Source organism: Oncorhynchus keta, chromosome 18 (genome assembly GCF_023373465.1).
Source record: "Oncorhynchus keta strain PuntledgeMale-10-30-2019 chromosome 18, Oket_V2, whole genome shotgun sequence".
NCBI classification, from domain to species: domain Eukaryota; kingdom Metazoa; phylum Chordata; class Actinopteri; order Salmoniformes; family Salmonidae; genus Oncorhynchus; species Oncorhynchus keta.
The window spans coordinates 42195868-42219750 of NC_068438.1; the positions used below are offsets into that span (position 1 = coordinate 42195868).

A 23883-nucleotide genomic window follows, 5' to 3' on the forward strand; every position below is an offset into this window, starting at 1 on the left:
TGTGTGTGTGTGTGTTTGAATGTGTATTCAGATATATTTTAGTCTGTGAATGAATTAATTTAAATACAATTGGACATTTAAAAAAAAAATGAAATACACTCCCATGCATTCAACTCAGGATTTTGAAACTAGAATTTGAGATAAGTATACGAACATACTGTGAAATAATCAAATAAAGGTATTTGTTTTGGGCTGTGTATTAAAACATACTCAAATACACAGAACAGTATTTTAAATACCAGGTGTGATATTCCCAAACAAAACATGATTGTTTTTTTGTGTATTTTTTCATGCCTTTATATTGCACTGTTGTGGAGAGCTGTGACCAAAAAACTTTGATTTGATTTGACATTCAACATTAGAACTCAACTTCAACAAACACTCGCGCGCACACACACACACAGTGACGTCACCAGGTCAGAATGAGTTGTGATATGGCTGTGATGTTCTGTCTGTGTGCGTGCATGCGTGTGTGTGTTAATGTGAATGTGTGTGCGCATGTGCATGTGTGTGTTTGTGCCAGTACCAATGAGCCATACAATTACCAGGTAGTCACAGTGTGCTGCCTCATGACAGGCAGGAACAGCTAGGACTTACATAGACCAGCCTTAGAACACAGCCTTAAAATTCTGCTTCAGCCTCACATGAACCTGTCACTTCCTCTAACACAGCCTTAGAACTCTGCTCCATTCACGTCAACCTGTTACTTCCTCTAACACAGCCTTAGAACTCTGCTCCATTCACGTCAACCTGTTACTTCCTCTAACACAGCCTTAGAACTCTGCTCCATTCACATCAACCTGTTACTTCCTCTAACACAGCCTTAGAACTCTGCTCCATTCACGTCAACCTGTTACTTCCTCTAACACAGCCTTAGAACTCTGCTCCATTCACGTCAACCTGTTACTTCCTCTAACACAGCCTTAGAACTCTGCTCCATTCACGTCAACCTGTTACTTCCTCTAACACAGCCTTAGAACTCTGCTCCATTCACGTCAACCTGTTACTTCCTCTAACACAGCCTTAGAACTCTGCTCCATTCACATCAACCTGTTACTTCCTCTATCACAGCCTTAGAACTCTGCTCCATTCACATCAACCTGTTACTTCCTCTAACACAGCCTTAGAACTCTGCTCCATTCACGTCAACCTGTTACTTCCTCTAACACAGCCTTAGAACTCTGCTCCATTCACATCAACCTGTTACTTCCTCTAACACAGCCTTAGAACTCTACTCCATTCACATCAACCTGTCACTTCCTCTAACACAGCCTTAGAACTCTGCTCCATTCACATCAACCTGTTACTTCCTCTAACACAGCCTTAGAACTCTGCTCCATTCACATCAACCTGTTACTTCCTCTAACACAGCCTTAGAACTCTGCTCCATTCACATCAACCTGTTACTTCCTCTAACACAGCCTTAGAACTCTGCTCCATTCACGTCAACCTGTTACTTCCTCTAACACAGCCTTAGAACTCTGCTCCATTCACATCAACCTGTTACTTCCTCTAACACAGCCTTAGAACTCTGCTCCATTCACATCAACCTGTTACTTCCTCTAACACAGCCTTAGAACTCTGCTCCATTCACATCAACCTGTTACTTCCTCTAACACAGCCTTAGAACTCTGCTCCATTCACGTCAACCTGTTACTTCCTCTAACACAGCCTTAGAACTCTGCTCCATTCACGTCAACCTGTTACTTCCTCTAACACAGCCTTAGAACTCTGCTCCATTCACATCAACCTGTTACTTCCTCTAACACAGCCTTAGAACTCTGCTCCATTCACTTCAACCTTTTAGGGACTGCACATTATTTGTAATGAGGGATAACGGGAGATAATAGGTCCTCTCTGAATTGAAAATGGATGGCCCTCCCTTCAGTCAAATATATTTTTTACCTGACCCTCCCTGAATGCTTAAAAAACAAGTTACCCTCCCCTATACCCCAAATAATAATTACAACATAAAGTGGACAGCAGATAACACACTTACCGTTTACCCTCAATCCTAGAACAGACCAGAGTCTTAGATATGCAGTTTTAGAAACAGTTATTTGTTTTGTAAGCATTATATGGCAAAGTAGCCAGAAGGTTGTGGATTGGCAGACCACCGCATACATGGTGAAAAGATCTCCATTGTAATTCAACCACTGCATGAATCTATCGTCTTATTTGCAGTCTAAGAAAACATTCCCTTTTTTAAACACACTTCATGCAATTCTATGTCATTTTACAGGAGACAAGCAGAACATTTCATAATTCCCCCAACAGAGCATAACAACTAATGAGCGCATGCTGCAGCAACAAAGAAATGTTGATTTCTATACAGGCTACTGTTAAAAAAATACTGGGCCTCCTGAGTGGCACAGCAGTCTAAGGCACTGCATCTCAGTGCTAGAGGCATCACTACAGACCCTGGTTCAATTCCAGGCTGTATCACAACCAGTCGTGATTGGGAGTCCCATAGGGCGGCATACAATTGGCCCAGCGTCGCCTAGGTTAGGGTTTGGCCAGGGTAGGCTGTCATTGTAAATAAGAATTTGTTCTTAACTGACTTCACCAGTTAAAATGCGAAAATAAAATACTTCTGCATTTCCCACTGTGTAAGCACATTGTAAATGTTGTAAATAAGAATTAGTTCTTTCTGACTCTCCTAGTTAAATACAAAAAATAAAAAAGTATAGTCAAAATTTGGAACCGTGTTCAAGTTACAACTGAAGTATCTGATCATCCTTTTTTTTAAACACAGCAACCTAATATCATCAGCTAGGCTTATATGCATTTTGGGAAAAATATAGTTTTCTAATTTATTCTATTTTATCCCATGATATTGTTGTTACAAAATGGATTTGTGTTGACTGTGTTTACGGCATGGCAATATAACAGCATCTGGTAGGCTAAATTAGCATGCATAACTCACCACATGATCCTCAAACCAAAGACTGGCCAAACTCGTGTTTCTAGAAGTTAATTTAAAAGCACTTTATAATTACTAATAAGACTTTTTTAGTTTCATTATTATTTAACCCTTGTGTGGTGTTCGGGTTGGTGGGACACATTTTCAATGTTTACTAAAAGAAAAATGTTACAAATAATTATATTTTCAACCTGAGAGTCATTGGCCTTGGCTCATTTTCTGTGAAGAACATGCAAAATAACACATTTCATTGAGTTCACGCTGTGCACCCCCCTACACACTGTGCACCCCCTACACATTGTGCACCCCCTACACACTGTGCACCCCCTACACACTGTGCACCCCCTACACACTGTGCACCCCCTACACACTGTGCACCCCCTACACGCTGTGCACCCCCTACACGCTGTGCACCCCCTACACACTGTGCACCCCCTACATGCTGTGCACCCCCCTACACACTGTGCACCCCCCTACACACTGTGCACCCCCCTACACATTTATATTACATATGTGGTGTTCGGGTAATAAAAGTGTGGAAAAATGTGATGTCTTGGTGAAAATAAGTAAAAATGTAACAAAAAGGTTTGCTGTGTACCTCCTCCCTGGGCCTGCTGTTTCAACATAGACAGGTTATTGGTGCTGTCTCCCGCATTCCTCACACTCTTTACCCTTTGTAGTGTGAGAAACTACACAATGTCTTGCGGGAACCCGCACAATGTTATTACAATACATTATTTCGATACATTGGAAAAATTCTGTATTTTCCCACACTCTACCCCAGCCAGGTGCAAATTGGGGGAGGAACATAACAAATGAATATGTGTGGCTCCTTACCACAATCAATTAGTGTGGCAAAAAATAATCTCTGCTCAGAGGGCAAAACGTTTTACAGAGAGAGAAGCTTGTGTGGAGTGTTTTCCACTTTGGAAGATGAAGAATTTTCAGAATATGAGGATAATGTCTCTGTGAAATGGACTGACAGTGAATTGGAAGAAGAGGATGAGATTGACCCTCAGCCAGCCCCAGGACCAGCCTGTCAGCAGCCAGCCCTAGGACCAGCCCGTCAGCAGCCAGCCCCAGGACCAGCCCGTCAGCAGCCAGCCCTAGGACCAGCCCGTCAGCAGCCAGCCCTAGGACCAGCCCGTCAGCAGCCAGCCCCAGGACCAGCCCGTCAGCAGCCAGACCCAGGACCAGCCCATCAGCAGCCAGCCCCATGACCAGCCCGTCAAAAATTGTGAATTGAATGGTCTTCTTGCCTAAGGAATGAGCCACTCCGCATGGCTGCCAATGCGGTAAGGATGCAACCAGGACCGACGCGAATGGCGGTTACTCATGTGCAGGACTTAAAGTCTTCTTTTGAACAGTTCATCTCAGACACCATCCAGAAAATCATTCTGGACTGCACTAATTTGGAGGTGTTTTTGGAGAGAGATGGAAGGAGATGGACCAAACTCATTTACATGCATACTTTGGGGTTCTGGTCCTTGCTAGTGTTTTTAGATCAAGTGGGCAATCCACAGAATCCCCGTGGGATGCAGAAACTGGCAGAGAACTTTTCTGTGCAACAATGTGTGTGGAAAACTTCCACATTATTTCCAGAAATATCCAGCTCGGCAGCAGAGAGACACACTAGCTGCAACCAGGTGAGTGCTTGGTCCGTCTTCCCATGTTTTACAACCCTGGGCCCAACGTTACTGTTGATGAGCAGCTTATGCCATTTAGGGGCCGCTGCCCCTTCAGGCAGTACATACCATACTAAACCCACAAAATATGGAGTCAAGATCTGGGCTGCATGTGATGCTGCTTTATCATATGTGTGGAACTTGCAAGTGTATATGGGGAAGCCAGATGGAGGAGCCCCTGAAAACAACCAAGGGATGAGGGTTTTCCTGGATATTACACACGGACTCTGTGTCCACAAATCTCACGCGATAACTTTTTTACTTCCCACAAGCTGGGACAGGAGCTCCTCAAGAGGAAGCTGACAATGGTAGGAACAGTACAAAAAAACATGCCAGAGTTCCCATCTCAGCTGTTGAATACACGGAATAAGCTTATCAATTCCTCTAAGTTTGTGTTCTCGACCGACACGTCCCTAGTGTCCTACATGCCAAAGAAAGGCAAACGTGATACTTATGAGTACGCTGCATAGGGATGGAAGAATCTGTAGCCAGAAACATAAAAAAACAGAAATCCTAATGGATTACAATGCCACAATAGGAGGGGTGCAGTTTAGACAAGCTGGTGACTGGCTTCAGCTGCAAAAGAAGAACCCTACGCTGGGCACTTGTGATATTCTTCAAAATCTTGGCTCCAGAGGAGATGGCTCTTTCTTGAGGAGCTGGGCAAGGCATTGGTAAGACCTCAAATCCAGAGGAGGCAACATATCCCAGCTTCTGCAGCCATCATGAGGAGGATTCAGGAGGAGGATGCTGGTGCCCCATCTGCCCGACCCACAAAACCAACAACTCCAATACCGGAAGTAAGTGTGAGTGATGTTATTGCATGTATGTGTGTCTTACTCTCCTACGTTGGCCTGCTGTAACTATTTACGTGAGTGAGATGTTAGTAAAATTCCATAACTATGTGTTTTCATCATTTTAGATTGCAAGGTCGCAATAAGAAGAAGTGTTACGATATGTGTCGACCAGAGAAGGACATGAAGACACAGTATACATGCATCAAGTGCAATAAATACATTTGCAACACACACACTGTCCCTCATGTGGTGTGTAGCCCGGCCTTGATTTGTTTTCAATGGGGCTCATTCTTAAATTCCATAAAATGCTGTAAAATGTTTGTCCTTCCAATTTGTTCAGTTCAAAGCAATAAACAGCGATAGTTGTTACATTTTTTAAATTAGATTTGTTCAAGATAAACATGATTTATTTTGATAAATGTGATCTAGCAGAGGTAAATGTCAAATATTAACTGTGTATGCTGTCTATATAGCTTGTAATTGATATAAGTCAACGATTAAGTATTACATCTTTTTACGTAAATTGTTATGGCTGTATTGTTTTAAAACCCAAGAATGTTGTGGGTCCATCAGGCATTGGGTGAATAACAAAAACATGAACACCACACAAGGGTTAAGTCTAAGACATTTTATAGGCACGTTGTTGAAGTGCTGTTGTTGAAGTGTTGTTGTTGAAGTGCTGTTGTTGAAGTGCTGTTGTTGAAGTGCTGTTGTTGAAGTGCTGTTGTTGAAGTGTTGTTGTTGAAGTGTTGTTGTTGAAGTGCTGTTGTTGAAGTGCTGTTGTTGAAGTGCTGTTGTTGAAGTGCTGTTGTTGAAGTGCTGTTGTTGAAGTGCTGTTGTTGAAGTGCTGTTGTTGAAGTGCTGTTGTTGAAGTGCTGTTGTTGAAGTGCTGTTGTTGAAGTGTTGTTGTTGAAGTGTTGTTGTTGAAGTGCTGTTGTTGAAGTGTTGTTGTTGAAGTGCTGTTGTTGAAGTGCTGTTGTTGAAGTGTTGTTGTTGAAGTGCTGTTGTTGAAGTGCTGTTGTTGAAGTGCTGTTGTTGAAGTGCTGTTGTTGAAGTGCTGTTGTTGAAGTGCTGTTGTTGAAGTGTTGTTGTTGAAGTGCTGTTGAAGTGCTGTTGTTGAAGTGTTGTTGTTGAAGTGCTGTTGTTGAAGTGCTGTTGTTGAAGTGCTGTTGTTGAAGTGCTGTTGTTGAAGTGTTGTTGTTGAAGTGTTGTTGTTGAAGTGCTGTTGTTGAAGTGCTGTTGTTGAAGTGCTGTTGTTGAAGTGCTGTTGTTGAAGTGCTGTTGTTGAAGTGCTGTTGTTGAAGTGCTGTTGTTGAAGTGTTGTTGTTGAAGTGTTGTTGTTGAAGTGCTGTTGTTGAAGTGCTGTTGTTGAAGTGCTGTTGTTGTTGAAGTGCTGTTGTTGAAGTGCTGTTGTTGAAGTGCTGTTGTTGAAGTGTTGTTGAAATGCTGAGTGCTACTGCCAGCTCTAGTGTGTCACAAATGATTCACAATGTATTTCTTAAATAAATGAGGCCTTCCTACTTTCAGCTCCAATGTCCATCTCCACGGCTGCTGCATCTTAGTAATATCAGTTAGGTAAATGATGTGAATATGGCTTATTGTGAGGTCAATAACTAAAGATATTGTTTTTATTATAATCAATTATAGCAGTAGATAGCTTACCTCCTGATCTTCTTCAGGGATGAGGAGCATCATCGGCACACAGCGAGATATAATATGCAACTAATTCTCGAACGCTGAGCAATATGACATTTAATCAATTACAAATTACATTACCCTCCCTTGGACTCAATAAAAAAAGACTTAACCCTTGGCCTGACTGAAATTGAAAAAGCGTGATCCTCCCCCATTTTCCTCCAAGTAACAATTGTGTAAATTTAGACTGCTCCTTTACACTGTTTTAGAACTGCTCTGATTCAGCCCCACACTCACAGTTCAGAACACAATCAAAGTACTGTCAACAACACACAGTAGCGTACCACTTAGCTATGTTGAATTATTTCATTATTATTGCATTATTTAATGTAATTTTTGAGAAATTAAGTATTTAGGTTCAGTAACATTAAGGGGATGTCTGTAAGTGTTTAAAAAATAAATACATGTTTTACTATTTTTTTCCTGTTCTATAAAACTCTCTCTTGTGTGATGTACCTGCAAACCAGTTTCTATGCCTAACAGCTGATGTACTGTTTAAATTGTAAGTGGGGTAAGAACTGATCCTAGAGCAGTTAACAGAGAATAAAGTATTCCTGTGTTCCAGTACACTGTGCCCCTACCTCCCCTCTCTATACCAGGTTGTTCAAGTTGCTTCCTGCCTCTAGTCTATGTTGACCTCTGTGAGCTCCTTGACAGACGAAGCGCCACTGGAGAGAACACACTCATGCACGCATGCGCGCACACACACACACACACACACACACACACACACACACAATTATAAGGTCTCAGAGCAGCGAAAACGAAAGGTGACCTTGTTTTTATTTTCTGTTTTGATCATTTTTTTTTCTCCATACAACACGCTGTTTAGGTGACTGTTATGGTGACTTCTGTATACATCAAATAGAGAGAATGATGGACGAAGATGGCCATAGGTTTAGGGAGACAGCAGAAAGACTTGTGTGTATTTAATTGTGTGTATATGCTTGTATACTTGCTGGAACACGTGTGTGTGTGTGTGTGTGTGTGTGTGTGTGTGTGTGTGTGTGTGTTGTGTGTGTGTGTGTGTGTGTGTGTGTGTGTGTGTGTGTGTGTGTGTGTGTGTGTGTGTGTGTGTGTGTGTGTGTGTGTGTGTTTTCGTGCATGGTTGAGTGCATACATGTCTGTGTGTGTGTTTGCATGTCCGTTGATAGCGTTGAGACCCTAACTGAGAATTAAAAGAGCCACCAGACAGTTCCAATGAGTGGCAAGCAGAACCAGTGTAATGGTACCACAGAGGCTTTCCTCCTGGTTCCTCCTGACATGTAATAGCTAAACATTTGCCTGTAACATTCACCTGAAAAGCCCCTCTAAATGGTCTGCTAGAGACAATTAGAGAGTGGGAGCAGTGGAGGCTGGTGGGGGGAGCTTTAGGAGGTCAGGCTCATTGCAATGTCCTGAATGGAATCAATGGAAGGGTTCAAACAGAAACATATGGAAAGCATGTTGGACTCCATTCCATTAATTCCACCCAATACAATGAGCATATGCTCCTAGATCTCCTCCCAACAGCCTCCTCCTCCGAGTGTGTGTGTGTGTGTGTGTGTGTGTGTGTGTGTGTGTGTGTGTGTGTGTGTGTGTGTGTGTGTGTGTGTGTGTGTGTGTGTGTGTGTGTGTGTGTGTGTGTGTGTGTGTGTGTGTGTGTGTGTGTGTGTGTGTGTGTGTGTGTGAGAGAGAGAGAGAGAGAGAGAGGAAGATGGTGGACCTCAGAGAGCTAGTCCACACACTCCAGACCCACAAAACAGATCAGCACAACAGCACCCCCACCCCCCTCCAACAAGAGCCGGAGGGCTGAAGGTTGAGATAAACGACTGTAGGAGAGAGCTGGCTGCACTCCGAATTGAGCTGAGAGAACTTAAGGAGGAGAGAGAGGATCACATGGCACAGCTAACAGCAGTGAAGGCGGAGGGAGCTGGGTATGTACACAGTCAATTGTAGGCTTCGAGGGGACTCATTTGGTAGGTACACCTATAGCTAATCTCTTGGCAGTAGTACTGTCAACTACTTTATCACTGACCGTAACTTTTTATGGCTGCAGGGGCAGTATTGAGTAGCTTGGATGAAAGGTGCCCATATCAAACAGCCTGCTCTTCAGTCATAGTTGCTAATATTTGCATAGTATTAATAGTATTGGATTGAAAACTCTGAAGTTTCTAAAACGGTTTGAATTATGCCTGTGAGTATAACAGAACTCATATAGCAGGCAAAAACCTGAGAAATTCCACTTCCTGGTTTTTTTTCTGGAGGTGGCAGATTTTCAACCATGGTCTCATTGAAATTACAGCGAGATATGGATGAGTTTTCACTTCCTACGCCTTCCACTAGATGTCAACAGTCAATAGAACTTTGCCTGATGACTCTAATGTGACGGGGGTTCGATTGACACAGGAAATAGTCACCACGCCATGCGTGGACCATGCTTTCACCAGGCGCGTTCACAGATGAAGGACCTGCGTTCCATCGCTCATCTGAAGTCATTCTAATTCTCCAGTTGGAACATTATTCAAGATATATGTAAACAACATTCTAAAGATTGATTCAGTACATCGTTTGACATGTTTCTACTGACTGTTACGAAACTTTTGGACATTTCGTCACGTTATAGTGGACTAGTGAATCTAACGCACCAATGTAAACTCAGATTTGTTTATATAAATATGAACTTTATCAAACAAAACATGCATGTATTGTGTAACATGAAGTCCTATGAGTGTCATCTGATGAAGATAATTCAAGGTTAGTGATTAATTTTATCTCTATTTCTGCTTTTTGTGAATGCTATATTTCGCTGGAAAATGGCTGTGCTTATTAAGGTTTGGTGGAGACCTAACATAATTGTTTGTAGTGCTTTTGCTGAAAAGCCTATTTGAAATCGGACACTTTGGTGGGATTAACAACGAGAAAAGCTTTAAAATGATAATGACACATGTATGTTTTAGGAATTGTAATTCTGAGATTGCTGTGGTTTGAATTTGGAGCCCTCTATTTTCACTGGTAGTTGTCATATCGATCCCGGTATCGGGATAGCAGCTATAACAGGTGTTAACCCAGAGTTACTTAGTGCGTTCAGTTAGTCCACTGACAGATCACAGCAAAATCACACTCTATCTGAACAGAGCAATGCTCAATCATGAGGCATCAAAGACAAAGGAACTGATTAATATTAAGAAATGCTATAGATGGAAGGAAAAGAGTTTGTAAATCTACCAAGAAACAATTAGGCAACAACAAATTCACTCTCTTATAGACTTTCCTTCATAAAAGTTTTCATTGTAATAGTGAAGGTGTAAACTTGGCAGTAGAAAACCTAAACAGTGTATTTGACCTCTCAGCTTCCCCATCAAATCTACACATCTCAAGCTGACAACCTGTGAAAATGAACAACAATGACAAGTGGTTTGATGAAGAATGCAAAAACCTAAGAAAGAAATTGAGAAAACTATGCAATCATAAACATAGAGACGCAGAAAATCTGAGCCTATGCCTTCACTATGGTGAATCACTTAAACAATACAGAAATACACTACAGAAAAAGAAGGAACAGCACATCAGAATTCAGCTCAATGTAATTGAAGAATCCATGGAACCTAACCACTTATGGGAAAATGGGAAAACTCTAAACAAACAACGCGCGTAGTTATCTATCCAAAACAGAGATGTATAGATATGTCACGGCCGTCGAAAGAACTGGACCAAAGCGCAGCGTGGTAAGCGTACATTTTTACTTTATTTAAAATGACGCCAACAAAACAATAAATCATACAAAACAACCGTGACGCTTAAGGGCTATAGTGCCACAAACAAAGATAACTTCCCACATAGAAAGGAGGAAAAAGGGCAACCTAAGTATGGTTCCCAATCAGAGACAACTATAGACAGCTGTCCCCGATTGAGGACCATACCCGGGCTAAACATAGAAACACAAAATCATAGAAAACAACACATAGAACGCCCACCCCAAATCACACCCTGACCAAACCAAATAGAGACATTAAAGGCTCTCTAAGGTCAGGGCGTGACAGGATAACCCACTTCTTCAATAATTTTGGCTCGATAAAAAAAGAAGAAACAGCAAAAACATATACATGATCAAATACAAATATTAGAATAAACTATTAAAGACTATCGGAACCCACTGGAATCTCCAATTACATTGAATGAACTACAGAACAAAATACTACCCTCCAACCCAAAAAGGGCCTCTGGTGTTGATGGTATCCTCAATGAAATGATAAAATATACAGACCACAAATTCCAATTGGCTATACTTAAACTCTATAACATCATCCTCAGCTCTGGCATCTTCCCCAAAATGTGGAACCAAGGACTGACCACCCCAATTCACAAAAGTGGAGACACATTTGACCCCAAGAAGTACCAGGGGATCATCAACAGCAACCTTGGGGAAATCCTCTGCATTAACATTAATAGCAGCCTTGCACAATTGCTCAGAGAAAAGAATGTATTGAGCAAATGTAAAATTGTATTTTTACCAAATGAACATACGACAAACCACATATTCACCCTGCACACCCTTATTTATAAATTAACCAAACAAAGGCAAAGTCATCTCTTGCCTTCTTGATTTAAAATAAGCTTTTGACTCAATGTGGCTTGAGGGTCTCCTAAACAAATTGATGAAAAGCGATGTTGGGGGAAAACAAGGGACATTATTAAATCAATGTACAAAAACAAAACAGAGACATGTACATTTATTTCCACAGGGCCGTGGGGTGACATAAGGATGCAGCTTGAGCCCCACTCTCTTCAACATATATATCAACAAATTGGTAAGGGCACTAGAACAGTCTGCAGCACCTGGTCTCAACCTACTAGAATCTGGAGTCAAATTTCTACTGAATATTGAGGATCTGGTGCTTGCTTCTGTCCCCAACCAAGGTCTTCTGCACAGATTCTTTCAAACCTGGGTCCTGCCAGTAAATCTCAGTAAGACACAAATAATAGTGTTCCAAAAAAGGTCCGGTTGCCAGGACCACAAATACAAATTCAATCTAGACACTGTTGCCCTAGATCACATAAAAAAACTATACCTACCTTGGCCTAAACATGAGCACACAAGTAACTTCCACAAAGCTGTGAACGATCTGAGAGACAAGGTAAGAAGGAATGTGAATTTTGACAACCCAATTAGAATCTGGCTAAAAATACTTGAATCCATTACAGAAACTATTGACCTTAATGGTTGTGAGGTCTGGGGACTGCTCACCAATCAAGAATTCACAAAATGGGACAAACACCATATTGAGACTCTATGTGTGTAACGTAAAACACCAAATAATACATACAGAGCAGAATTCGGCCTATACCCGCTAATTGTCAAAATCCAGAAAAGAACCATTCAATTCAACAACCACCTAAAATGAAGCGATTCCCAAACCTTCCATAACAAAGCCTTTCCCTGTAGAGAGAATAACCTAGAGAAGAGACCCCTAAGCAAGTTGGTGCGGGGGCTCTGCTCACAAACACAAACAGCAACAGCAACACAATTAGACCCAACCAAATCATGAGAAAACAAAAAGATAAAACATGAAACGTTGGAAAGAATTGACCAAAAACTGGAGAAAACTGGAATTCTATTTGGCCCTTAACAGAGCATACACAGTGGCAGAATACCTGAACACTGTGACTCACCCAAAATAAAGAAAAGCTTTGACTATGTACAGACTCAGTGAGTATGGCCTTGATATTGAGAGATGCTGCCGTAGGCAGACCTGGCTCTCAAGAGAAGACAGGCTATGTGCACACTGCCCACAAAATGAGGTGGAAACTGAGCTGCACTTTCTAACCTCCTGCCATATGGATGACCACATTAGAGACACATATTTCCCTCAGATTACACAGATCCACAAAGAATTCCCAAACAAATCAAGTTTTGATAAACTTCCATATCTATTGGGTGAAATACCACAGTGTGCCATCACAGCAGTAAGACTTTTGACCTGTTGCCACAAGAAAAGGTCAACCAGTGAAGAACAAACACCATTGTAAATACAACCCATATTTGTGTTTATTGATTTTCCCTTCAATGCATGTAGGCATATTATGACGTTTGAAATGTATCTATTCCTTTTAAACTTGTGAGTGTATTGTTTAATGTTACTTTTTGATTGATTATATCACTTTTGTTTATTATCTATTTCACTTGTTTCCCATGCCAATAAAGCTCTTTGAATTTAATTTAATTGAGAGTGAGCGAGCAAGTGAGAGAGAGAGAGAGAGAGAGAGAGAGTGAGAGAGAGCGAGAGAGAGACACCGAGGGTGTGAAAGAAAAGAGAGTTTGGGAACCAGTTAAACAAACTGTCAATTAACTTTGTGTAACCTTTTGTTGATGCTAGGTTCACTGCAAACAATTGTAGATCACATTTGCCTGTCTCTTTACCTCGTCGGTTTGCTAAACATAACAATATCTTCATGTCCACGTGGATGTTCAAACCGAACAGTAGACTCAACTACAGGCCTAAGCGTTACCCAAACCCTAACCCTAGCGACCTGTCCAGATCCTGTTTCAATATAACCCTAGCCCCAGACCTAGTCCTAGCTTCCTGTCCACATCCCGCTTCAATCATAACCCTAGTCTCAAACCTAACCCTAGACTCAACCACAGCCCTAAGCATTACTCCAACCCTAACCCTAGCTTCCTGTCCACAACCCGCTTCAATCATAACCCTAGACTCAACCACAGCCCTAAGCATTACTCCAACCCTAACCCTAGCTTCCTGTCCACAACCCGCTTAAATCATAACCCTAGACTCAACCACAGCCCTAAGCATTACTCCAACCCGAACCCTAGCTTCCTGTCCACAACTCGCTTCAATCATAACCCTAGACTCAACCACAGCCCTAAGCATTACTCCAACCCTAACCCTAGCTTCCTGTCCACAACCCGCTTCAATCATAACCCTAGACTCAACCACAGCCCTAAGCATTACTCCAACCCTAACCCTAGCTTCCTGTCCACAACCCGCTTAAATCATAACCCTAGACTCAACCACAGCCCTAAGCATTACTCCAACCCGAACCCTAGCTTCCTGTCCACAACTCGCTTCAATCATAAGCCTAGACTCAACCACAGCCCTAAGCATTACTCCAACCCTAACCCTAGCTTCCTGTCCACAACCTGCTTAAATCATAACCCTAGACTCAACCACAGCCCTAAGCATTACTCCAACCCTAACCCTAGCTTCCTGTCCACAACCCGCTTAAATCATAACCCTAGACTCAACCACAGCCCTAAGCATTACTCCAACCCTAACCCTAGCTTCCTGTCCACAACCCGCTTAAATCATAACCCTAGACTCAACCACAGCCCTAAGCATTACTCCAACCCTAACCCTAGCTTCCTGTCCACAACCTGCTTAAATCATAACCCTAGACTCAACCACAGCCCTAAGCATTACTCCAACCCTAACCCTAGCTTCCTGTCCACAACCCGCTTAAATCATAACCCTAGACTCAACCACAGCCCTAAGCATTACTCCAACCCTAACCCTAGCTTCCTGTCCACAACCCGCTTAAATCATAACCCTAGACTCAACCACAGCCCTAAGCATTACTCCAACCCGAACCCTAGCTTCCTGTCCACAACCCGCTTAAATCATAACCCTAGACTCAACCACAGCCCTAAGCATTACTCCAACCCGAACCCTAGAATCATGTCCACATCCCGCTTCAATCATAACCCGAGACTCAACCACAGCTCTAAGCGTTACCCCAACCCTAACCCTAGCCTCAACCATGACCCTAATCCAAATCATAGCATCATGTCCACATCCTGGTTCAACTCTAACTCTAGCTTCAAACCTAACCCTGACCCAATATTCAGGTTCACATCCTGGTTCATTCTCACCATAGCCTCAATCCTAACCCTGACCCTGGCTTCATGTCCACATCCTGGTTAAACTCTAACCCTAGCCACAATCCTAACCCTGACCCTGGCTTCATGTCCACATCCTGGTTAAACTCTAACCCTAGCCACAATCCTAACCCTGACCGTGGCTTCATGTCCACATCCTGGTTAAACTCTAACCCTAGCCACAATCCTAACCCTGACCCTGGCTTCATGTCCACATCCTGGTTAAACTCTAACCCTAGCCACAATCCTAACCCTGACCCTGGCTTCATGTCCACATCCTGGTTAAACTCTAACCCTAGCCACAATCCTAACCCTGACCTTGGCTTCATGTCCACATCCTGGTTAAACTCTAACCCTAGCCACAATCCTAACCCTGACCCTGGCTTCATGTCCACATCCTGGTTAAACTCTAACCCTAGCCACAATCCTAACCCTGACCCTGGCTTCATGTCCACATCCTGGTTAAACTCTAACCCTAGCCACAATCCTAACCCTGACCTTGGCTTCATGTCCACATCCTGGTTAAACTCTAACCCTAGCCACAATCCTAACCCTGACCCTGGCTTCATGTCCACATCCTGGTTAAACTCTAACCCTAGCCACAATCCTAACCCTGACCCAATATTCAGGTTCACATCCTGGTTCATTCTCACCATAGCCACAATCCTAACCCTGACCCTGGCTTCATGTCCACATCCTGGTTCAACACTACCCATAGCTTCATGTCCACATCCTGGTTCAACACTACCCGTAGCTTCATGTCCACATCCTGGTTCAACACTACCCGTAGCTTCATGTCCACATCCTGGTTCAACACTACCCGTAGCTTCATGTCCACATCCTGGTTCAACACTCCTAGCTTCATGTCCACATCCTGATTCAACACTACCCAGCTTCATGTCCACATCCTGATTCACACTACCCGTAGCTTCATGTCCACATCCTGATTCAACACTACCCGTAGCTTCATGTCCACATCCTGGTTCAACACTACCCGTAGCTTCATGTCCACATCCTGGTTCAACACTACCCGTAGCTTCATGTCCACATCCTGGTTCAACACTACCCGTAGCTTCATGTCCACATCCTGATTCAACACTACCCGTAGCTTCATGTCCACATCCTGGTTCAACACTACCCGTAGCTTCATGTCCACATCCTGATTCAACACTACCCGTAGCTTCATGTCCACATCCTGGTTCAACACTACCCGTAGCTTCATGTCCACATCCTGATTCAACACTACCCGTAGCTTCATGTCCACATCCTGGTTCAACACTACCCGAAGCTTCATGTCCACATCCTGGTTCAACACTACCCATAGCTTCATGTCCACATCCTGGTTCAACACTACCCGTAGCTTCATGTCCACATCCTGGTTCAACACTACCCGTAGCTTCATGTCCACATCCTGATTCAACACTACCCGTAGCTTCATGTCCACATCCTGATTCAACACTACCCGTAGCTTCATGTCCACATCCTGATTCAACACTACCCGTAGCTTCATGTCCACATCCTGGTTCAACACTACCCGTAGCTTCATGTCCACATCCTGGTTCAACACTACCCGTAGCTTCATGTCCACATCCTGGTTCAACACTACCCGTAGCTTCATGTCCACATCCTGATTCAACACTACCCGTAGCTTCATGTCCACATCCTGGTTCAACACTACCCGTAGCTTCATGTCCACATCCTGATTCAACACTACCCGTAGCTTCATGTCCACATCCTGGTTCAACACTACCCGTAGCTTCATGTCCACATCCTGATTCAACACTACCCGTAGCTTCATGTCCACATCCTGGTTCAACACTACCCGAAGCTTCATGTCCACATCCTGATTCAACACTACCCATAGCTTCATGTCCACATCCTGGTTCAACACTACCCGTAGCTTCATGTCCACATCCTGGTTCAACACTACCCGTAGCTTCATGTCCACATCCTGATTCAACACTACCCGTAGCTTCATGTCCACATCCTGATTCAACACTACCCGTAGCTTCATGTCCACATCCTGATTCAACACTACCCGTAGCTTCATGTCCACATCCTGGTTCAACACTACCCGTAGCTTCATGTCCACATCCTGGTTCAACACTACCCGTAGCTTCATGTCCACATCCTGGTTCAACACTACCCGTAACTTCTTGTCCACATCCTGATTCAACACTACCCGTAGCTTCATGTCCACATCCTGGTTCAACACTACCCGTAGCTTCATGTCCACATCCTGGTTCAACACTACCCGTAACTTCTTGTCCACATCCTGATTCAACACTACCCGTAGCTTCATGTCCACATCCTGGTTCAAAACAAACCATATCCCCCAAACACAAGCACAACCCTAACCCATGCTTCATGTCCACTAACTGGTGCAATAATAACCTTAGCTTCATGTTCACATCCTGGTTCACCATAGCCTCACCCACAACCCTAACCCTAAACCAAGCTTCATGTCCACTTCCTGGTTCACCATAGCCTCACCCACAACCCTAACCCTAAACCAAGCTTCATGTCCACTTCCTGGTTCACCATAGCCTCACCCACAACTGCAACCCTAACACTATTCTCTGAGAGCTGACCATTGATTTGAAACACAGTTCATATTTAGGATAATGGATAAATGCAAGGTTGAGGTATTGATTCCTTAAATTGGAACGACAGCGGATGCCCTTGTAGGGGCATCAACTTAATAATGATATTTGAGTACATTTTTGTATTGGTTTATGTAATGAAATGTGACATTGAGAGTTTATTCGGTTAATTAGAGTGTTTAATTTTATATAAACTAAATGAATCATGAATAAACTATTGATTCGTTACAAAAGCACACACACATAAAAAGCAACAAACGTGAAGGCCCAAAGTGGGTGTGAATGTGTGTGTGTGAATGTGTGTGTGTGTGTGTGTTTGGGGGTGTCAGACAATCTCCTGCACTAATTCATTTCATTGTTATTTATGTTTCTGGCAGAGGAAGCGGAGCAGTAATTTCAAGGGCAGACAAAAAAAAACTCATTTTAAATGAACAAAAAAAAACTCAGTCAATCTAATTAGCGCAGAACATCCTCCAACACATTGAGTTAAAGCTACATTACACACAACACCCACACTTTTACAAAACTCATTTGCAATTCACAGACATTATGCTACAGCTTATACTGGGGAAAATACAAATGACTTTCTAAATACAGCTTTTCAAAGAATGGTCTGTGTGTGTTCTTATGAGTAGTGGTATGAGTGTGTGTTAGCTAACTCTATGTTGCATCAGTTTGTATGGGGGGACAGTATTGCATCCGTTTGTTTGGTGGGATGGGGCAGTATATTGTATTAGTTTACCGTGGGGGGCAGTATGTTGCATTAGTTTGTCGTGGGGGGCTGTATGTTGCATCAGTTTTTTGGGGGCAGTATGTTGTGTCAGTTTGTTGTGGGGGAAGTATGTTGCATAAGTTTCTATAGGGGGGCAGTATGTTGCATCAGTTTGTATAGAAGAGAGAGAGAGAGAGAGAGAGAGAGAGAGAGAGAGAGAGAGAGAGAGAGAGAGAGAGAGAGAGAGAGAGAGAGAGAGAGAGAGATGGAAAGAGAGAGAGAGTAAAGGAGGAGAGAGTAAAAGAGGCTGGAGTGTGGTCCTCTGTAGCTCAGTTGGCAGAGCATGGCACTTACCCCGCCAGGGTTGTGGGTTTCATTCCCGGGGCCACCCATTTGTAAAATGGATGCACACGTACATGTCAGTTGCTTTGGATAAAACCATATGTTATATTATATATGTACTCAGTGGTGACCCATCAGTCAGGCAGTCTTTAGGAAAAAAATATATACTTATATTTATTTTAGCTTATTTTGCATGTTATTTTGGCATTAATCTGTGTCACACACCAGTGTGCAAACAATGTCAGTTTTTACATCATTGATTTCATTAAGCCGCATACAAACATGGTCTCTTTTTTGATTACTTAAGGCAGCTCCAAAATGCAGGTTTTTCATCCAATCTCAGTGTTTTTTGTGGTGGTGGGGCAGCAGGCGGAAAATATGGAGTGTAGGATTTGGTAATGTTCCCTAGTTGCGCCGTGATTGGCTCATTGTTCTGTCACTCATGGGGACACTACATCACCACAAAATCTACTGGGAGGGCTTGAAAATTCAAGCTTCTTCGGTACTGATATAGAGTTACATTAGAAGGTCCCATCCAAGAAGGCTCAAGGTCATTGGTCAACGATAAAATTATATCAAATCGCATTATATCTACCTTAGCTTTGATTGGACTGATAATGTCAACATCATACTTTCAAAATCTTACCTAGCAAGCTTGACAAGCTGTAATCATCATGAATCACGTCGACAATCGACTGGCAAATCCTTTTCAATCTTTGTCAAATGACGAGAAATGATAAACAAAACGTATCGGTGCTCATCTGCCATTGGATATGAACATTACACAACATGTTGGAAATCTCAAAATTCAACAATGAGTGTTTTGAAAGGAATCAGTGGTTAACTGCAAGCGTTACAAAGCATCACTAGTCTGCTATTCAGTAGCGTGGGTGTCTGGTCCAAGCATGGGTTTAAGGTGCTCTTTTACAAGCTTAGAAGGATAAACATTCACATGCCATGGGCCAGAAAAGTATGAATACATTGGCCATGCTGTCTTCCTGCATAACTTCTGCCTCATTCAAAACAACTGGAATGTCTCTGACTTCAGTCAGTTCAAGACAACTGGGAATTCCAACTCAGGCCTCTTTCTAAAGCTCCGACCTGAAGATCACCGACTTCATGATTCAAACATTTTTTTTTCTAAGTTCCCTGTTGTCTTGACAGCACCATAAATCAAGAGAATGACAGACTTTATTGACAAAGCTGGATGACAAAATTAGCCCTCAGAACCCTTTTTGCCACCTTCTTGTTCAAGTGATCAGAACAAGGTGAATCCAAACATGTAATGTATGCTGCTGTGTACATATCTCCAGGGAGATACTGTAGCTTAGAAAGTAATACTACATGAATGTTTTGTAGTAAGTGGTTAGTAGCCCATGTGCATCACCGTGATAATTTGCTCCCTTTTCCCCTCATAACTTAGCCTACTGTTCTGACTTGGTGGTGCACATGTAGCGCCTAATGATCGAATATTGTAAGAACTTTCATTGTCTGCTTATGTGCACCCTTTATTTATCCTACGGTTCTGACTTGGTATACAGGTTGAATACTGCAAGAACAGTCCATGTTCTGAATTATGTCTCTGTACATTTCAAAAGTGCTGAACAAATACTGGCACGTGGGTAAAATGCTCCTAAAAATAACGAGGAGATAGAAGAGGAGGTCTTGCAGTGCTTCAAGCGTCACCAATAGAACCAAGTTCTATTTTAGCGCCTGGTTACGCGGATGCTCGTTGACGCGCGCGCAAGCAGTACGGGTGCAATGACTGAATAACATGCATATGTACATTTATTACACGAGCGGTGTGGTCAGCATGTTACACTGTATTGAATGTATTGTTTAGTGTTGTGCTGTGGCTTTGCTGGCATGCATCTAAAAACATGTTATTAGTTTTCCCCACTGGATGTACTATATGATGTGCTTTCACAGCCTCTTCCTTCGTCTCCCACCGGGTGTGTATGTAATACCATCTCAGAGAGTACACTAAACTATTATTTATTGAAAGGGGGCAAACTAAAAACAAGCAGGCTTGTCTCCTCTCCTCCTCTGTGTGTGTTTAGGGTAGTGTTACATTACACTGACAGATATGAACAAGAGTATGGCTTAGTGTGCCCCTCAGTTACACTGGTGTGTGATATTAAATAACAACCTTGATGTAGCTATACACACACACACACACACACACACACACACACACACACACACACACACACACACACACACACACACACACACACACACACACACACACACACACACACACACACACACACACACACACACACACACACACACACACACACACACACACACACACACACAAATCCACCTTGTGGGGCTGAATTTACATTGCCTGCAGCACTTTAACCATATTGGGTAAAGCAAAGGTTCTCTTTAGTCTCAGCACAGTTAGTCACAGACTTCACAAAGCTTATATGTTCCGATACTGGCCCCGTCTTTTACCTGATCCATTCTCCACGGCAGTACAGCCATAGAGATACAGACAGTCTATTAAAACAGCAGTACAGCCATAGAGATACAGACAGTCTATTAAAACAGCAGTACAGCCATAGAGATACAGACAGTCTATTAAAACAGCAGAACAGCCATAGAGATACAGACAGTCTATTAAAATAGCAGTACAGCCATAGAGATACAGACAGTCTATTAAAACAGCAGTACAGCCATAGAGATACAGACAGTCTATTAAAACAGCAGTACAGCCATAGAGGTACAGACAGTCTATTAAAACAGCAGTACAGCCATAGAGATACAGCCAGCCTCACAAAACTGAAAACACTCACACAAGCATTGACTCTCTTCCTCTCCTTCTCCCCATTCCTTTCCTCTCTCATAACTTACTGTATCCCATCCATTGCTCCGTCTCACACTCAATCCCCCCTATATCCTTCCTCCCTCTGCCCTGTCGCTATAGCACCTCTCTCTCCCCCCTCTGCCCACTCTACACCCTCCCTCTTCCCCTCTGTTCTGCCTCCCTCTGCCCTCTCTTCCCCCCTTTCTCTACCCTCTCGCTGTTCCGTCCCATGACTACTAGCACTGAGGTTTGATGCTCATCTGCTTTCTAATTAGCTCTACTTGCTGTGTCCTCAGGTTTAACTACTTACACATATGTGTCTAGAGGTCAGCCCTGCCAGGCACATGCTCATACACAGATGAACACAGGCAGGCTGACACACACACACACACACACACACACACACACACACACACACACACACACACACACACACACACACACACACACACACACACACACACACACACACACACACACACACACACACACACACACACACACACACACACACACACACACACACACACACACACACACCAGGAGGACACTATTATTCTGTCATAATGAAGAGCTAAAGAGCTAGCGGCTGATTAGCGGACATTAGTAGGCAGGACAGTGGTCAGACACAGCACCTTCTCCTGTCCACTAGGGGTGCTGTTACTCTGGCTCAGATGACACACCACCATCTCCGGTCCACTAGGGGTGCTTTTACTCTGGCTCAGATGATACACCACCTTCCTCTCTTCACTAGGGGTGCTGTTACTCAGGCTCAGATGACAAACCACCTTCTCCTCTTCAATATCAAATCAAATGTATATAGCCCTTCTTACATCAGAAATATCTCAAAGTGCTGTACAGAAACCCAGCCTAAAACCCCAAACAGCATGCAATGCAGGTGTAGAAGCACGGTGGCTAAAAACTCCCTAGAAAGGCCAAATCCTGGGAAGAAACCTAGAGAGGAACCAGGCTATGACCAGGCAATAAGGGTTATGTTAGTCTGGCTCAGATGAGACACAACCTTCTTCTCTCTGCTAGGGGTGCTGTTACTCTGGCTCAGATGACACACCACCTTCTCCTCTTCACTAGGGGTGTTGTTACTCTGGCTCAGATGACACACCACCTTCTCCCCTTCTCTAGGGGTGCTGTTACTCTGGCTCAGATGACACACCACCTTCTCCCCTTCTCTACGGGTGCTGTTACTCTGGCTCAGATGACACACCACCTTCTCCTGTCCACTAGGGGTGCTGTTACTCTGGCTCAGATGACACACCACCTTCTTCTCTCCAAGTGAATGAAGTTCACTGTTCTAACTGCTTGAAGAAAAAAATGGGTCAATGGGCGAGATGTCAGATTGTTTACCTTGACAGTCGGGCTTCTGTTCCTAAGGGAGTACCAGTATCCATTGGCAAATAGCTTGATTGATGTTCATTTCCCACAGTTTAGCGATTTGTTTGTGGGGATTGATGGTTTTGAAGGCCAAGTTAATGTCTTTAAACAAGATGCGTGCGTAGGTGTTAGGTGTCAGGTTGACAGCATCCTCAACGGACCTATAAAGTTTTGACAAATTGGAGTGGGTCCATCAATAGGGATATGCATGCTTTTATGTAGGCCAGGACTAGACGTTCAAATGCTTTCATGGCCACAGAAGTCAGGGAGTTGGGTCTGAAGTTGTTGAGGCATGTTGTTTTGGGGACAGGGATGATGGTGAATATTATAAAGCACTGAAGTACACTCTACAGATCTCATATATAGTCATATATAAGAATTAAATCCATGTTTCTCCAATGTCAAATTTTGAAGTTGTTCCAAATGTCACATTTCAAAGTGTTTTAAGGTTAAGTTTAGTCATTAATTCAGAATAGTTAATAACTTTGTTGGGCTAGGGGCAGTATTTGGATGTTTGGATGAATGAGGTGCCCAAAGTAAACTAACCTGTTACTCAAGCCCAGAAGATAGGATATGCATATGTATGGTAGTATTGGATAGAAAACACTCTAAAGTTTCTGAAACTGTTAAAAATAGTGTCTGTGAGTATAACAGAACTGATATGGCAGGAGAAAACATGAGGACAATCCATTCAGATTTTTTTTTCAGCTCACCAATGATTACAATAGCTGGGAATGGGAATATAAAAGAAATACCTCACAGATTGCAGTTCCTAGGGCTTCCACTAGATGTCAACAGTCTCTAGAAAGTGTTTCAGGCTTGTTTTTCGAAAAATGAACTAGAATTCGTAGTTTTTGTAAGTGTCTCCGGTGAGTGAGCATACTTCGTTATATATCTCCAGTAATGGTCTCCATCTTAAATTGTATTGTTTATTGACATATTAGGGTACCCGAGGATTGATTAGGAACATTGTTTGATATGTTTGGAAGAAGGTTATTGGTACCTTACGGGATTCAATTGTATGCAATTTGAACGAGGGAAACCGGTGG

At 42.9% G+C, this 23883-nt stretch overlaps 2 long non-coding RNA genes across 5 annotated transcripts in view; both read right to left on the reverse strand.

The window, feature by feature from the left end:
* The window catches only part of LOC127908817 (uncharacterized), a 29964-nt gene extending 8422 nt beyond the window's left edge, over positions 1 to 21542 (reverse strand). Inside the window, exon 1 of one of the 2 annotated variants that reach the window (XR_008068569.1) lies at positions 21435 to 21542. This is a non-coding gene — a long non-coding RNA (uncharacterized LOC127908817). The remainder of the gene's footprint in view (positions 1 to 21434) is intronic. The other variant, XR_008068568.1, reaches the window with a different exon arrangement.
* On the reverse strand, positions 131 to 1778 carry LOC127908815 (uncharacterized). Of its 3 annotated transcripts, XR_008068562.1 has the most exons (4): positions 1351 to 1778; positions 1101 to 1150; positions 801 to 1050; positions 131 to 750 (listed from the first exon to the last, which is right to left on the reverse strand). It is a non-coding gene; the product is annotated as an uncharacterized LOC127908815 (long non-coding RNA). The 3 variants fall into 3 exon arrangements; XR_008068564.1 differs by lacking the exon at positions 1101 to 1150 and having other exon boundaries at positions 801 to 950; XR_008068563.1 differs by lacking the exon at positions 1101 to 1150 and having other exon boundaries at positions 801 to 1000.
* Positions 21543 to 23883: the final 2341 nt, after the last annotated feature.